Here is a 13,670-nt window from a genome sequence, read left to right on the forward strand (position 1 = left end):
AACGTATTTGCTTCATTTTAATATGAATATAAGTTTTAATGTAATTTATGCTTAATTGGGATTGAACTGGTAGAGAATGTACAATAATATTACAAAGACACTGCTCGACAGTGACAGAACAGAGGTTTCTACATCAAAATTAAATTAAAACTGGGTGTATGACCTCACTACACTACTCTGATGTCATACTCTACCATTAAGAGTTTTACAGCCCGCCGTGTTAGGAAAGTTGGCCGCCAATCGATTAAGTTCTTAATTAATTATCTAAATATATAGGTTTTATAAAAATGTAGCTAGAATCAGATGAACAAAATATGACACCTTACAAAAAAGGGTTAAACAAATGATCTGCCCCTGCTTATGGTTTCTTTGGCTCATGAAACACGAACAGTAGGAGGGCATCCGTATTAATGAGGCTGTTTGTGTAATGAAAGGGGAGACAGGTCATTAACTTCTAAAGATTAGGATCTGATTAGGAACTTTATGTCGTAGTTCCCATTAGCCAATCATCTGTCTCGGAAAGGCTCTCACAGATGCCGTTGTTATTGAATTCCCTTCACTGCTAATTAATGGTTAAAAAGTACTGCGTGAAACAGCTATTTTGAAGTGAATGAGATGGAAAAAGTTCCCTTTTTTTGTCTAAATATAAAAAAATATTACAATCAAATAGGGCAATGAGTTAAAAGTGGTGTTCAGGCTGGGTAGACGTTTCATAGATGCAGAACGTGTCTTTTTTGGACAAGAAGTAGATGGTTTACTGTGAGATAAAGGGCGCGCATGACACAAAATCAATCGGACTAATAAACACAACACCTACTGTCTGCTTCGCGTGTTAACACTTTGAGGGTATCGGTGAAAGGTTCGTTTCACGAAGTAGTAGTTAGTAGTATGAAGACACTTCCCATCGGGTAAAATGGGTAGATTAGAAGGGGCGAATGGTTCTTTTCTGCTGTCAGATTTTATGTTTCCACGGAGATGTGTGTTAACATTAGCAATTTCTCCAAATTCCATGGAATTGTTGGGGAAGTAATTAGCGTAATTGCTGGATTAAAGTTGGGGAAATTCTGTATTTTATTGGTTTGATTTGGAGCCCTGTGGCTTAGATCGCATTTCACAGTTAGTATGTGAACTGTAGTTTGGGGAGACCTCGTTAGTTTATACAGCCAGCTCCACACCGGAGTCCCGCGACCCCGTGTGCGACGGCCTGATCTGTGTCGCTGCTGCCATATGGAAAGAGGAAACGTAACAACGGTGCTATTAATTCCCTGTTACAGGTGGGTTTCTTGAGCGAAAATGAGGTGAGATATGATTTTCTCAAGAAACGACCGCAGAGGCATTAAAACAGAACTTTTTTTCCCACATGGTCAGAATTTTGGGGGGGTTCACTGTGAAAACATGCTGTTTTACAAAAGGCTTTTTAGGATCTCGGTGCCCTTTGGTCGGTGACCCTTCGGGTGTGGGATGTTGGCCTCAATGTGTTGTCACACTTGTTGGCTTCCCTGAGTAATGGACTGTGTTACTCTTTCTGTTTTGTCTCTAGGCAAAGACATCCGACCAAATTATTCTTGCCTCGGTTTCCCAAGTACCCATAAAACTCTGGAAATACAGATAGTGATCCTATTTATCAGCTGAGTGACCACATTCAGACACATAGCCATTCATATGTAAAATCCCTGGGTCCAGCTTCCAAACAGCTTGTGAATGGAAGCTACACTAGTATCTTAGCAGGGACCTTTTCTATTGCCGCACAATACCATATAGACTATGCTATTAAAAGCATGTGAAACTACCCCCCCCTCCAAAAAAAAACACTGAAAGGCTCTCTTTGCTCTCATTAAAGAGGCTCAATAGGCTCCGGCACAGAATGGACCTAAGTACGGTAGCAGGGATTAAGACTTTTGAAGTGTTACACAAACTCTTCGCTGAAAACTAATTGCTGCCCTTGGCTCAGGCTGGTCAAGTATTGGTATTCATTGCATTAGAGCGGAATCACTTATTGGATTGTTCGGCTTTGCTGCCTGCTTCATTAAACCAGGACAAAGAAAAGAAATCTTACAAGGAAATAAACGAGTGAAAGGAGGAAATCGAGTATTGACTTCTTTATCATTATTTTTTTTTCAGTTTTCAGAGCTGATATTGAGGCTTATTAGATCAGGATAGACGCCAATTTAAGAAAACATGTCTGAGAAAAAGCTCTTTGGAAGGATTTTTTATTCCAGACATGGACCCATCACAGCCCATCATGTTAATACTCATGATGCCTCGCATCGTACTGTCTACCCCAATGTGGCATTACGGCACTAATGTGGCTTTCCAGCTATCCTTGAAGTGTTTCTATACTGCAGTAGACATGGTGTATTTCTTTTAAATGAGCGTAAGAGATATATGAGATATAAGTTGTACCCACGTGAGGTATTGATTTTATTATCCATATAATATTCCTCAATAACAAGAAAGAATATAAATGTTGTTCCCATGATACCTTTGCTTCATCACTAAGCTTTTGTGCAAGTAACATACACACACACATATATATATATATATATACACACAGATCAGAAATACATCACAGACTTTGTTACTGTTGTAATTGACTATTGTATTTTAATGGAATATCTTTATAGGTGTCCAGAGGGCCTTTATCACTCCCATCACTGCTGTGTTCCAATGGCACTTTGTTTTCGCTGAACCAAGTTTAAGTTTAAAAGGCTAATTGATCATGAGAAAAATGTTACAACTAGAAATTTTTTGTCTTCCTTGTTTTACAAAAAAACAGCTAAGTAACCCCAATGAATGGTCATTTATATATATATTTATATATATATATATGTGTGTATTATATACCTCTATGTATATATAAATATATAAACATATATATATATAAACATATATATATATATATATATAAACCTTATAAATGTATTTTTTGGACCACTATGCCAAAGCAGTGTTTTATTTAGGCTCGTTAGAAATCTCATCTAGCATTTTACGGGACGGATAAAGAAAATATACTTTACCCTGTAATTATGTGACACATTTTCTGTTGACAAATGATTGATCGTAGGGAATTACCATTAACGCTGTGCATTAGGGCAATCTATGTGACGTTTCATACTCGGCCTCTCGGACGTTTTGTTTTGTTAAATAATAAAAGTACGTAGTGAGCACTGAGCTCTGGGTGGTTCTGTAAGCATCACCTTTTTGCGACTTGTCAATTACAGTCAGCACGTATGGCAGGGTCATCCAGTCACGTCATTCTCACAGCCTATTACCAGTCTCTGCCTTTCTACACATGTGACCTTGTCAAACTTTTAGACAGAGGGCAACAATCACATGCTCGGAAGCATTAGTCCAGGGACAACTGTCCGTTGGGTCTGTGGAGCTACCTGCCACTGTAGGGGACTCTGTTCCACTAATGTCAATTTAATGTTCGTGAGAAATGATTCACTAACAGCCAAGATCAAATCGGATGGGTCTTGTAATGACAAGGCGGCTGTTTAGACAGCAAGTGATTGAGCGGTGACATCACCACAGGATATATAATATCAAACAAGACGACATTGGCTGTTTAATTATTATTATTATCTTTTATTTATATAGGGCCAACAGTTTCCGCAAGCACTTTTTACACTCCATACATTCAGACAGACTATGACAACTTGATACGTTAGGGAAAGAGGGCCCGGCTCGCAAGAGCTTACAATTAGATTCATTTGAATACATAATAGTTGATGGCGCAGCTAAGACTAACATTAGACTAAATGCAGCTAAACTATCCCTAGTTTATCATTCCATAAACAAAAATATGTATGTGACGCATAGGATTGCATTCCATTGACCGTTTTATACTTGTAAATTATATTTACGACCCAAGACTATATTTACAACAAGAAATTCCATCATTCCTGATGGAAATGTGGAATTTGAAAGGTCAAAGTAAATGTCAATGACTATTGAACAACAATTTCAGGAAGTTTCAGCAAATTGGTTTTAGCAAATTTATAAACATTCAATCAAAACTATTCATTTTAGCAGATATTCTGTACTTAATCGTTACTTCTTCCTTTAATGGGAAGTATTAAGGTACTTTTTTTTTATTTTTGAAAATTAAATCTTGACTATTAAAATGTATACAAATAGATTGTAAGCCTCTGAGCCGGGCCTTCTTTACCTAATGTATCGGTTTGTCTGTCAGTTCTAGTTTTTTCAGACCCTTTGAATGTACGGACTGTACGAAGTGCCCCGGAAATTGTTGGCGAAATATAAATAAAGGATAATAATAGTAATAATAACAATAATAATCCTCATTATCATTTTGGTCAATTTTTGGTTTTTTTTAGACAAGAAGTTCGTTTTCCTGCATTTTCAGATTCGGACCATCTTAATATTTCTCTAGAATATTTGTATGATCATCTCCATGGTGTTTGCAGCAAATCTAACACTGTGTCAAAGCTTTAAATGTAGACAGAAAAAAAAGCAACACATGGCACAATTAAAAAAATAAATAAATAAATTCACATATTTACGGAGTTCTGCTCAGTATATGTTTTTTTTTTGCCAGGGGTGTTCAGCTTGTGTTGTGATCCTGAAAAAAAAAAAAAAAAGATTTGCATTTGTGAAGCAGATGCTTTTTCCACGCTAATGCAGACCACCCATTCGTTCTATTTTTACAGTATGTTAGGAAGTAGCTAAAATTATCCAGGATATTGAAAGAAAAAAAAAATGAAAGAAGAAAAGGAGAGTCTGGTTTTCTGCATGATTACATTCCTACTCTGTAGAAAAGCCTCATGGATTCCCACATCGTGTACATGTTGTTTCAATCATTTCATTCATATGTGTCTGGCAGAGGTCAAAAACTCTCCATTTCACATAACAGCAAACAAATTCATTACTCAACAATAAAACAGGTCCCACACTGCTTACAAATACCACGGTTCTCAGAGGAACTGGGTATGAATTTACAAGCACACACTGAAAGTTCAAATTTTGTTTGAAAAAGAAGAAGATGGGAAAACTCGAAGCAGGAATTACTTTTTTTTAATAAGATTTGCATGGACGTCAGACGTCAAGGTATTGTAAGGGAGAAATATCGGTAAACACCAATCTGTTCTTCCACTAACGACTGGACTTGGAATAAAGCATCTATGTTGGATTTAATGACAGGAAGACTGAATAGAATAATGAAAGAATCGTGTAACCTCATTATAGTTAAGGTACTCCTGTTTCTAGTGGTGCCTTCTTCATATGCACTGATGTTTTGAAGCTAAAACCACTTTGTCCAACTTTTTAGCCTTTGAAGAAGTCACTACCTGCCACCAGGTGACCCAGCCCTGTATGTCCTTGTAAACTAGGGTCTAAACTAAGTGGCAACTAGCAGCCCCAGACTGGCCATCTGGCACACTGGGCAGATACCCGGTGAGCCACTGGTCAAGAGCGCCACACACCTAACCCAATTTGACACGGCTGGATAGGCCCGGTTACATACTGTACTACATGAGCATACAAAGTAGCATGCAGCCAGCATATCCAGCCGTCGGCTGCACTTACTTCTTATGGTGTGGCTAAGGACTATGAATAGTCCTAACATTATGTGTTGAGGGTTCTCTTGATAAAAGCCCCAGTACTATTTTGCTTTTATATATATATATATATATGACAGCTCCCTTTTCAGTTTTTTAATGTCCTCCTTGATTTATCTTTGCTTTCTGTGCTTATCGTTATGTTGACAGGATAGTTAATTCCACTAATACCCCATTAGATCGCTAAGGCTTAAGGTTAAAATAATTCATGAAATAGCGGTTCTGCCTTGCGTGGCCTATGAAGGCATGAATCAATGATTTGCTTTTCCTAAATGTGCTTTAATCTTATTCCTGATTGCGATAAATAGATTGATACTGTGACTTTTCAGGAGAAAGTGTAGCTGATAATGTGTACACGACTAAGCGGCGCTGGACAAGAACTATCAAAAAAAATCAATAGGAAACGACAATAAAATACTGGTGCAGTCAAGCATAAAATGACACCCTAGGCACCTTTATGTTATAGTCCATTTTTTATCAACAGAAATCATTTTTGCAAATCAAATGCGTTACGTATGCAGATACACAGCTTAGCTTATGTCATGGGATCCCCCAAAAAAGTATTTTAAGTGAAACGGGGTAAGCGTGTTAATTAGTTAATTGCTAAGTCATAGATATGTAATTGAATTTGTTTGTGGAAGTGCTAAAAATGGAAAATACTATTCATTTATGAGCAACACGCATATGCAGTGGCCCTTCCTACCTCAGGTAGCATTAATTACCCCCTGTATCTTTTGCTGAGCCATTTCCTTGACAATCTTGAAGGCTTGCTGCCAGGGGCGTGGTCAGGGGTGTGGCAGGGGGCGTGGTTTTATAATTTAGAGATTTTTTTTTTTTTGATCATCAGAGAGAAGAAACAAATGAAAGACGTTTGAGAAGAAGGAGTGAGACAATAGAAGCAAACAGACAAAGACAGATAGAAAAGGAGAGGAACATGAGAAAAGAACACGGAAGAGAGAAAAGAAATAAACGAGGAAGAAGAAAGGAGAGAAGGGAAATAAGGAGGGTGGGAGGAGTAAAAATTAGAACGAAGGAAAGAGAGAAAAACAGAATTGAGAAAATTGTGAGGAGAAACACAGACTCTGACACTCACAAATACACCCAAACACTCACACCAACAGACACTGACACTAAGACACATCTCACCCTGCGCAAAGCTCCAGCCCGTCTTCTATGCAGCTCGCACAGTGTGAGCTAGTGTGTTACTACCACTTCTATTTGAAAACTGCTTCCCGGACTTACCCTCTTTATTCCGGGATTGTCCCAGACCAACCCTGCTGTGTTTCAGGTTATAGTTACCTGTGGAAAGCAGGTCCCACCTTTTTGAACGCCAATGTTCTTTCTAACCACGTATAACCTCTCACTGTAAAAATGACATGCCATATGTTAGCAAAAGATCGCTTAGCTGAGGACGGGCTTACTTCCCCTAAAGAGTAGAATCACCACTGTTTGTTTCTGCCAAATAAGTAAACAATTCCTAAAAACAAAACATTTACTCATTGATTTTGTTTAAATATAGTACATTTGCAATTTTAGCCTTGCCTCACAAAATGTTTTTCTCTTCTTTTATACTAGTCCATAGCTTACCTAAAAGTGTTTAGACGTTGCCCAGGATACATATACATTGCATTCAAAGCCTGAATGTTTTTAGCCCATAAAACAAGAATTAGAATTCAACTCAATGTGTATACGTTACATTTCACCTGTGATATATATACATATATATATATCAGATTAATGCAGTTCTAAAACACATTTCTCATGTTGTATGTATATATTTTTGCACGACTATCGTCCTTTTTTAAATAAATGTAGACGTTTAAAAGCTAAGCCATTTTTCCCCTTTCTCTCTTATTTGCTGTTTGCAGTTTCTTGTCAGTTCAAAGGTATTGTCATCATAACATCTTTGCCCTGGGGTTGATTTGTTGTTCTGCGGCTCTCCGTGGTTGATTGTTGTTCCCTTACAATAAATAATACTCTTTCTCTACACATGTGAAACATCTGCACAATTGCTGCACTTCAGAGGCACAAAACATCTGTCACTTTAGTTTTGCTGTATAATTAGAGAAATGACTTTGGAATACTTCAAAAGTCACAAGGTTTTTAAAAGATGTTGTCAGCCAGCTGATCACTGGCCAGCTTGTTGCAAGAGCAGTTCACTTGGCGTAAAGGATTCTGCCCTTTTTGTCCAAAGGGCTTTTGTAGAACTTGCTTTTTTGTTATGAAACTTTATGTTTAGATGTTGCCGTTTCCTGTAATTTCACACAAACAAGTGCTGGCTTTTCCTGTAGATACTTGTTTTATGAGCATCTAAGACTATCTTGTGGACTTTTTTTAAACCTACTGGAATTATTGCTGTTAAGCTAAAATACTCCTTGCTTTTAAAAGAACAAATGTACGGTTTGAGTCACCCTCAAATGTGCTGTGCGGCAAACATGTTACGGCAGAATTGGCGCTTAAATTGCTCCCTTTAAATTTTCATGGTGTTCCCAGAATCTAATTTGGGTTGCAATTATTCATTTTTCCCCAAACACATCTTCCTGCATGTCATTTTCAAATCCGGTCAGCTCCAGCACTGATTGGCTGCTTCAAGAAGCCAATCGGTAGCAAGAATCGTCGGACCATGGAGGAAGAGGGCATCTGTAGGGCTGCAGTTTTTACCTCGGGTGTTATTTTTATTTTGAAGAAAGCATTGCAAAGTACTCCTTCTTTGAAGCCTATGGAGCCTAGTTATTGAATCATATTCCCTAAATATATAAACCCAATCCTTAGATCTTTTAGGCCATGGTCTTCATGCTTTGTGTAATGGCTTATTCATTACATAGACAAGACTGTTTATATAAAATAATTGATAGACTTTTTCCATGGGGAACATGCTAAACCATTCATAGAGCAAACAACCTAATTCAGCTCGCTAAGTTCATTCATTAACACTATTCAGTTTATTACACGTTCTCAACCATGTACGCTGAACACAGGCGACTCAAGGTCATTAACTGAGCGACATGTACTGCAGAAAAATCAAACGTTTGTACATCTGCCCAGAAAACGAGTTCATAAATAATGTGCATGTGATGAATAATGGGTATTTACATTATTCTTCTTAAAGCAAATAATCCAACGGAAACAAAGTATCCCTGGCCATCTGTGCAAGGCAATCAGCCATGATCATCAAGTGAGCTGTTACGGAAAGGTCATCCCTTAGTGCACCTCTTGTCAAATCGTAGTAATTATTACCAGGCTGCAAGTGGATGAGTGAAGATGAATGAATGATACATCTTAGTGTCCTACCCATTCATTTCACTTTCATTTTCTGGTATTTTGTATTTATTTATTTTTTTATTTACACAGATCAACAAAAATATTGCATAGGACAGACTGCAGAGGCCCATCAAATCAGAAAGAACAGAAGGTGTAATGACAGAATGATCGTCCTTACTGGCAGCATATAATGAGTGGTCCATGTATCAAGCTAATGAATGCCACATCGAGATGATTTAAAGAGCCTGGTCACAACAATGTCTAATCAGCAATCTTGATGGTTATTGACCTAACACATATTATATTCTGTTAACAGCATCTTCCCCATCCAAGAAAAGATTTCTAACTTGTAATTACTCGTATGGAACATAGTGATATAAATGGATTCTAGAAAGCACTTTGGAGAAGCTACCGTCAATGGTTGATTATTAAGAAAAGGCTTTTACATAATTATGAAGCCAAAAAATCAAAGGGGAAGTCTGTAGGATGTAGAAGCCAGATGAACTATTCTAGGAACATTTTTTTTATGATAGATATAACCATGTAGGGTTATATCTATCAAGATAAATGGTGTTAGAATACTGTAACCTGTATAAGAACATTTTGATCAAGAACAGGGATTTCTTTTCCTTACCAATGCAAATTGGTGCATGAGTTCATCATGACCTCAATTGACTTAAACCGGCCTTACCCAGCCATGCCCAGGTTTGTACGAGCATCTAGAGGCTGACAGTATACTGAGGAGCTCATTTCCATCTAGTCTATTGGCCTCCAAGTTCTATCTTTGAAATCAGTAAAACTCTGGAAAGCAATACCATGAACAATAAAGATGTACAAATACAGGAAACTTTGTATATGATTTGTGTAATGTTAAGAATTAAACTCTAACACATATTTTTGGGAGGATCGAAAAATAGAATTATAGTGCAATAAACAAGATATGGCAATATTCATGCATGCTAGTTATGCGGCTTTGAAATATAAAATGCTTTTGCTACTTTTCCATTTTAACTTAATACATACATATTTTTTGTTGAAGGTTTAATTTGTCAGAATTGTATTAACGATATTATCATCTGTGTCTTTGTTCTGAGAAAATGTTCATGAAAAAATAGCAAATTCTGGGAACTGCTTAATTTCCATTTTCACATATGGTTGAAGAAGTCAACAGTATGAACCATAGTCAGTTGCTTTTGATAAATTACTTTTGACAAATTACTTACGGACCATTTACAAAAGTTTTCAAATAATTAGGATTATTAATAAAATTATGATCAGTTTATAAAGCGCCAGCCTATCCAGAGCTACAGAGGGTAAAAATCCACATTTTAAACATAAGATCCTACAATACTAAGTTATTACATTACATTTATTTATGAAGCGCCGGCAGATTCTGCAGCGCTGTATACTCTGTATATATATTATATATATATGTAGAAAACGTAGGTACGTGACAAAAAGTACACATATTTTCAGTACCAGTATTCAGAATATACTATTTTCGGTACCACAGCAATGGGTTACATACCTGTCTTGCACATAAATGATTAAACAGCTTTCTATCAATTCATTTTGATTATTCACTGGACAAGGTCATCTGTGGAAAATAAAAAGGTTAAAGCATATATTGGTGTAGCAGATTTGTGAAAGGTCATCCCTTCATTTTCAAATGTCAGTTTGCTTACTGACCAGTAAAGCAGTATTGCCAGTTTAATAAGTCTTTTTTGACAGAAATGAATGTTTAAGTTGAATTCCATTTATCCTTTTTTTTGTAAATGTATTTTATTTCTTTTGGGACATAATACCATTTAAAGTTAAACTAAAACGAAAATGATAAAAGCAACAAATATCATTTGCCTGGAAATATAAATATTGTGCTATATTTTAAGATAAGTGTATATCTTTCAGCAGCGGCATTTATTTAAAAAAGTAATTTACAGGAACCAAACAAATCCAAGTACCTATTCATCCTCTCCAGCTGCCAATTTAAAGCAAAAGGCGTTTTGAACGCGTGAGGTTAAGTGACCAATTTGCAAGCGATGGGATTACGAGCACCTGAATTTTCACGTCGGCTCATGCTTTATCCTGAAACAGAACTTTCGTGCCTATACTTGGACTTACTATTAGTAATTAATATGTTTTTCTTGGTATGAAATCAGGCATGCACGCTCATTTCTGCTTGTGTCTGGGGAAGACTAGACAGAGGTCTTGTCGCAATCCGGTTATCAGTACTACGGAAAAAAGAATTAGTGCAATGTAAATGAAACCATATATTTTATCAGTAGTACAACGGGAAATAACTTTTCTGCTCCCAGACAAGGAGCTAAAAGGAGTAACTGTGAATTCTCCTGGTTTCAATATTTTTAGACATAGCTTAACCAAGAAGAGAGGACTATTAAGAGGTTCCTAGTATCTGAAATTTATTCTGGGGTATAATATTCTGAGTTTATAGCTTTGTATATCACAAAACAAAAGCTGCTTTATAGTATGCCAGCCAGGTCTTAACTTATAAAAAAACAATATGAAATAAAGTATGGTTCCTTTTGATCAAAGTGAGGAATATGTGGTATGAAGAATGAATGCCTGTCTTCTCTAAGTCACTGCTTGTGTATCCTGAGATCCTGAGGGTCACTCAGTCTGGAGCTGACCCCTTTCTATTCTACACTGCTGTGATCATATATGACTCCCAATTGGTGCTCTTGCTATGACTATGTTTTGGATGATATCCCTGCTTGAATACAGGTGCTTCAAACAAGTGTATCTTTAAATAATGACATGTGAAGGTATCCATGGGGACCTGTATTAGGCTCACTTAATTAACACATTTGATGGGCAATTAAATGGTTAATATTTAAAGAGTCTCTGGATAGGCTCATTTAGAAAGTTCCCAGATATAGGAATTAGGTGGCCTACACACAATATGATGCACTTAAAATGAAAACATTCACACAGCAAATAGCAATAGGTTAGTGATGGTCACAGTGAGGATTACATTTTTATCAATATAAAAGTTTTATGCTGAGACTAAATACCAAAATATATATAAAGAAACCCACATTAGCATGGAAAATGTGTTTCGGTTACACATCCTCTAAGGCTTTGTTGCATTGAAGTGTAATAGACACATCACTTTGTGAACCCCTCTACAGCTCAACTATAATTAATGCTTTGATTGTGTTTTAAATTAACAACAAGGTTTTTTCCCTTAAAGTAGCTCAGTATTTGCAGAGGAGCAACCAAGGCATAAGAAAAAAATGGATAAGATAAACTAAACAAAATCAGAATTGAAGAGTTATGCCAAGAACTTGTTGTTTTTAAATATGTCGCCCATCTGGGACTTTCCATCATTATTTCAGTTACACTGGTTACAGGGTCTTTGCTCAAACCTTTCACAGATTTGGTTTGCCCCTGAGTCTCACACAGTATAGAACTGACTCCTTCATATTCCACACACATCTGATAAACGGGTGTTAGATGTTGCCGGTCAGATCCGCACATCTTATTTGTGGTTCTAAGGTTGACCTCTAGTGGTCAGACTTTTCTTAACAGCCATGAGTGATTGCGGGAGAATCAGAGTGAAACTACATGGAATAAGGGAATTGGTCACATACTGGTTTGTGTAAAAAATAACATTTAGTAATGCAATGAATATTTAACATGCGCTGGAACATAGTATTGGTCTGATCTTATACTGACTTTATATAGAAACATGGGCTCATGAATCTAAACTAGATGGGGGCCGAATGGGGCAGATCTGCCAGAAAATTCTATGTTTCTGTGTTTAAATGTTACTAAACGCATAAAACAGCCATAAACTTTGTGTGGAAAATTCCTGGTCCCTTGAAGTATTCATACGTCCAATGTCTCCCTATCCTTTTTCTGATCTAAGTTTTACATCGTATGAAACTTGCAATATTCCATCATAAAAGCCTTTACCACCGATATGTTCATACAAACCTTACAGCTTAGCTTGTGAGCCTGCAACGTTTGCAATACCGGCCGTATTTAATTGTTCAGAAAGCCGAACAATGGCTTACTCACTGGGTCAGTAAAAAGCCTCCTGAAACGGAATAGCCTCAAACACAATGTGGCCGTCTGTCGCTGCCTCGGCACCTGTAACGCCGCTGCCTGAAATATCTCCAGCGCTCAGTCATCACTGTTTATTTCCCACCGAGCTTGTGTGTCAGCGGTGGGCATTAAATGCCTGCAACATTTGAATAGCTTGTGTCAGGTTAATGAAATAAAATTGCAGTGCTGTACGAGTAACTTAGCCATTCAGCTGACTATAATTAAGAAGAGATAGAAGGCAGTTACATTCTACTCAAAGGATTGAACAACTTGATACCGTGGCAGGCTATCTACGGCACAAAGACTGTGATGGCCAACAGTGTATCTTAACCCATGGTACGGGGACACCTTATGGGCCACCTAATGGGACTATGAAAAAATCCCATGGGGGGCTTTTTGTTGCTTGTGTAATCAGTAGGGTACCTAGGGTCTGGGTTTAGAAGGCTCTCATTTCAGCTTCACCTCTTTCAGCCAGACCACAGACCAAACAGGGCAATGACATCATCTGATGACATAAGGTGCCTCTTGAGTGAAGCTGTATATTTTCCGAAAATAAAACTGCAATTTGCAGCCTCTTTGGAAATATCCAGCTTCCATTTGGAACGTCGCCATTTGTGGCCAATGATGTCATGAGGGCCTGTACTGCCAAAAATAAGGTTGCCTTTGCAGCAATACGTGATACTCACGCAATGATGTTGCACGATGTGATGTCATCAACGTAGTGTTCTGAGCTCCAAGAGGTTTCCAGGTTCCATAAATTAA

Source organism: Spea bombifrons, chromosome 7 (assembly GCF_027358695.1).
Source record: "Spea bombifrons isolate aSpeBom1 chromosome 7, aSpeBom1.2.pri, whole genome shotgun sequence".
NCBI classification, from domain to species: Eukaryota; Metazoa; Chordata; class Amphibia; order Anura; family Pelobatidae; genus Spea; species Spea bombifrons.